Source organism: Branchiostoma floridae, chromosome 8 (assembly GCF_000003815.2).
Source record: "Branchiostoma floridae strain S238N-H82 chromosome 8, Bfl_VNyyK, whole genome shotgun sequence".
Taxonomy (NCBI): domain Eukaryota; kingdom Metazoa; phylum Chordata; class Leptocardii; order Amphioxiformes; family Branchiostomatidae; genus Branchiostoma; species Branchiostoma floridae.
In genome coordinates, this window is record NC_049986.1 from 16,628,793 (window position 1) to 16,633,727 (window position 4,935).

The 4,935-nt window shown below is 41.9% G+C and overlaps 1 protein-coding gene across 2 annotated transcripts in view; it reads left to right on the top strand.

Moving 5' to 3' along the window:
• Positions 1–557: 557 nt before the first annotated feature.
• The window catches only part of LOC118421265 (netrin-G2-like), a 67,520-nt gene continuing 63,142 nt past the window's right edge, over positions 558–4,935 (top strand). Inside the window, exon 1 of one of the 2 annotated variants that reach the window (XM_035828481.1) lies at positions 558–788. The gene's annotated coding sequence lies outside the window, so the exon portion shown is untranslated. Of the gene's footprint in view, positions 789–865; positions 951–4,935 lie in introns of those variants that run through there. The other variant, XM_035828482.1, reaches the window with a different exon arrangement.

The following is a 4,935-nucleotide window of genomic DNA, read 5'->3' on the forward strand; positions in this document are numbered from 1 at the left end:
GTTTTTCTCGTCGACTGGCATTTTAAAATTTTCAGATGGTTGCACGGCTTGGTGGTTCGGTGCCACCATTTGCCTTGGAATTTAGCAACGGACGTTTTATTATTTAAACCATAGAGTAAGAAGTGTTTTATTACTCAACACGTCATTGTCAAAACATAGAAATTTTGTAGGCAGTAAACGGCTAGATAGACATTTTAGCCAGCAATATTCATTTGATTATGACGGTATGCATCCGCCGGCGCCAGTCAGACATATGTATGCAACGTTTTCTGTAATATCTGAACATTGCAAAGATCTTACATAAAAACACATCAATCTCCGCCAGATGAACAAGGTCTGGTTAAATGAAATGATGACGTGATTGCAGCGGAAACGATGCCCTGGTGCAACCCTGAGTGATGAATGTTGTATGGAATACCCAATTTTCCACTGCGGCAAGTGACTCTCAGCACTGGGGCGACCTACCCTTTTAAACATAAACTTCTGTTTCACTTCGCCGCGGATTCTAAATGTCTCTTGCGACGCGTTGAGAAAGAAAAGGTCATGCCAGCCGCAGGAAATTTGCACGGGGAATTATATTAGGCATATTTATCGCCTGCAAGATTCTTGCATAATGACATCGCCGCGCGGCAGTCCCTGGCAGGTGTATGGGTACTGAGATCATATCATAAACATTATATACAAATTAAAGGATAGCGACTTCACAGCGTCAGTGCGCCGTGTGGAACAGAGATACGTGGGGGAGCAGTTGGAGGCGTCACATGCCAGTCTGTGTGGAATAATCCCAGGTAAGCCTGCTCAGCTTAATTGATACGTAGTGCAGCTGGTGTAACCGATGGGGGGCATAAGGTAAAGCTTAGTGTACAGTTATTCAACCAGACTGGTCCACAAGGCATCGTAACGGGCGGGATGATGGCTGATTTAGGAGGTCTGACGGAACGCGCGAAGGGGTGAGTTGGACACAAACTCTTGCATTGGAGCATCGGCTGGGCAATTTTAAGAATCGCCGGGAACAAGATCGCTTGCAGCCTATGCATATGAAAATATTTGAGTCTGCTAGTGTCATTAATAAGCTCTTGTTACACCGTAGAGATACTAACCACAATGTGATGTTGAGAATCGGTTTTCGTCGTTCTAAATTTAACTTGGATGCTGTGACTCCTTGGTTTGAGACATGAGATATATGCGCAGGTTATTGAAGCTAGCTGACGCCCAAACGTATTGTAGGTATGCCTGCATGCCTTAGGGCGAATAAAGGGCACCAAAAGCGTTCATAACATGACTTCGAACTGGAACGAAGTCTGATTGAGGAGACGGCGACCGGTGACCCCATACGTTTGGAGAATGCGGATTTCCTGGGCAAAATAGTCATAGTATTAGAACTACGGACAAAATGTTCTTAGAAATAGCAACACATTGATTAGTATTGAGCAAACTGAGGCATAATTTATGTACAGTATCTTAATTAGGCCGTCGTACTAGACCACGATCGCTGAGCAACCTTACAGAGACCAAAAATGGATTTGTTTGACCTTTGGTTTCATATTTTCTAACATAATGCGAGATAGTAAACTATCGAAAGACAAGACAAAACACAAAACATAAAAACAACTTCTCAATGTATAAAATACGATTTACCAATGGTCGCCAAGCAGTTGCAGCTCTATCGCAGCCTGAAAAGGGGTGTCGCAAATATCGTAGCCTGGTGGATATTTATTTATTTCTTCGTTTAGCTGTGCATACAGCCAAGATTGCTCAACTAGCTGTTAGCTATCATTAAGGGCTAACCATTGCGTTGTTGGTCAGTGTCCCTGGGAAACTAAGGCAACCATACATATTGACTTTTAAATAGGTACGTATTGGGCAGAGTACGTCTTCATGTATAACACTCCAACCATCTTATACGCCTGGCATAGCTGGTTGTTGACCGGGTAATGCTTCAAATATTCTATATGCATGGCGTACTTTTCCTCGTAATGGAATATATGTATTTTGGTAGCGATGTTTTACTTTAAGAACATTTTTTTAACATTGCTGCGGCGCTGTACTTTGCAAAACGTGAATTCTTAACTTACGTACGACTCATGTGTATAAGGTGAATAAGGGCCAAATATCAATTCATGAAGTATTTTTTTTTGCTCCTATCAAATAAGAGTACTTGAGTTTTTGGTTATGGCTGCAGTGGTTTCTCTCACGTAGCTCCCTTTATTCACCCCACTGGGTCCCACTTTAATATTCTCACCACCATCAGGCCGGAGGGTTTCTAACGGAGGGACTGCACAGATAACAGGTGTCCGTGTCTCGTGCTTGCAACTGATGTCTACTAAACAGCGCCTATATCCCCGAGGGGCAAGAGATGCGGTAGGCGAACAACGTCATAGAAATAGTTTTGTTCTAAATCTTGCATACGTAATCATCGTATTTTAAGATCATGAGTGAACAAAAGACGATTTTAAATTACTTATGATAGCAATGACATTTAAGGATGAAGGAAAACTAGTCAGGTGAAGCTTAAGCTTACATTTTTTAAAATCAATACAGAATGATTCCTATTCAATATCCTTTGTAAATGTCAAACCCAGTACAACCATCGCTTATAAATTCACCCATAGTTTTTGCATTATGTAATGTTTAAGCTCCCCGGGCAGTCTTTACTGCCAGTCTCATCTTCTGTAGGCGTCCCAAGCGACAGTAGTCTTAAATCCTGACCACAGTAGAAGCGTCGACGTTCCTTGGGGCATGCTGAAGACAAATACCAAGATCTTTGATCACAAATCACATCCCTCGTTTTTCTGTAATTGGGACTGTTTCTCAGCTAGGAGGTACAACTAATGCGTGCACTCGAGTTGAACTTTGTTCTGTGAACTAGAATCGCGTCGTGGATGTCATAAATTCCTCCCTCTGGTGCCGCAGATGGTGCAGAGAGATAGATGCCTCTGCTCTGCTCTGGAGACGACGGTGATTGCGTGTACGTACGGCATGTCTACCAAAAACACAGGACATGCATTTATTCATTTTACGACGTCAGGGTATGCCGTCATTATGTCACACAACAAGGAATTCAACAGAGCCAAGCATTAATCAAGATCTGCTCAGCCCACATAAAAAAAGTCTTCCAGAACTGCTATTGTGTCGGACATTATGAACTTGCACGCACACAGTTCTACGACAAGCAAGTCAGCATTATAGATAGTTGTACGTCATAGAAAGAGAAATAGGGAATCAAGGAATCGATACATCTACAAAGTTGTGGCTCGTATATTAATCTTTCTTAGAAGCTGGTCCATATCTTACGCTTGATGCCATTCAAACATAAGGCATATTACAGGTACGATTTGAGATTTACATTTATGTACCAACACTTCTATATCGTTCATCCATCAGTAACATGCCATTGATACTCAATCAATTCACCTTTCTTTTCTAAATGACCTTAAGGCATCCTTTTTCATCAAATAATGTCATACAAATGATATATTACCAATGCATCTTTCAATCCTATATGGCAGGTAAAGCCACAACCGTCAAGTCACCTAAAAACCGAAATTGCGACACAGCTATAATGTTTTAGTAAACGCAAGGCGGTTCGCCTTGAAACTCATTTGGGTGATCTTACCGTGCATTGTACGGTAAGACTCCCAAATAGAGCCTAGACCTTCTTCGGATGGAATAATTTCAATTTCATAATTGCATGGAGCCATATTAATAGGACACCTGGCATGTGATGAATGGCGTCGAACAAACGCAGATAACGCATGGAAGTACGCCATAATGAAACTTGCTTTTGTGTTAAAGGTCACCATCGGTCATACAAAGTTACAGCTCCGTCGATACGTGTCCTCAGAGACGTAGATCTGGAAGGTTGTGCAATAAAGAGGACAAGCCTTCATTATAGAAATCACGACTAAATTGCACAGAATATTCTACCCAAGGCGAGCCGGGGAGATCTTTAGAGGTAGAGAGCGTGGAGTGAAATAGCTTTCTTATACTAGTTGTCTCAGTTGTTAGCGATGAATAACACCCATTGAGTGATTATGTATGCATAATAATTATTCATCCATCATTCTATAGTAAAGACAGGAAAACAGCTGGTTCATTATTCTGTGTATTACATTTTTGTCTAATTAGCCTCAATCCAATGCTTAATAGGCTTAAAGTATGATTTATCAGTGTTTACCCCGATGTAATACATAATGGCAGTACGGCACATATTGTCAACAATTTCACGCTAAAGCTGTCGATGATTCCCATGATACCATCTGGCTAGTCAGATAACCACGGCGTTTACTATCAACAACAAAATCATTTAGGTTTACATCTCCCAGGACTACTTACGTCATTATGAATCCCTGTCCACAATCTACTGACTGAGATAATTTTGAAAAAAAAAATGAAACAAGCGCAAGGCAATCTCACGTTAACTCCAAGACGCACACAGGAAAGTCATGAAGATGGTGTGGCCGTGGGTGTTTAGAGACAAAAAAGTTTACAGTTTGCAAACATAAGGCACTTACGTGAGGGGACTAAATGCCGGTCACTTTTGCCTCTGCGTTTTACGGAACTTCATGATGCAACATGTATGGAGTGTAATGTACACACGCAGTGTGTGGTGGGTATTTGTGCCATGCAACATGTCGAGTGTCACCGTTGGTGGGCAGTCAGCTATAGTATATGACGAGTTGAACTTGAACACACCTTTGCGGCAGCAGTGTTGTGTAGATATTATTATACATCAACCATGTCTATGTTGGTTTTCTTGCCTGTTTGCTCCTGTTAAGGCGCCTTTTTTCCGATGTAGGACGCGCTAGAAGCAAGTCCCATCTAGAGATTACGAACGTTGCTTTCCCTACATCAGTCATACACTATGAAGCTGTCACAGAGGTCCCCGCAATGGCATTTGGCTCCCTGTGCGACATCCCTGCGCATTACACGAGT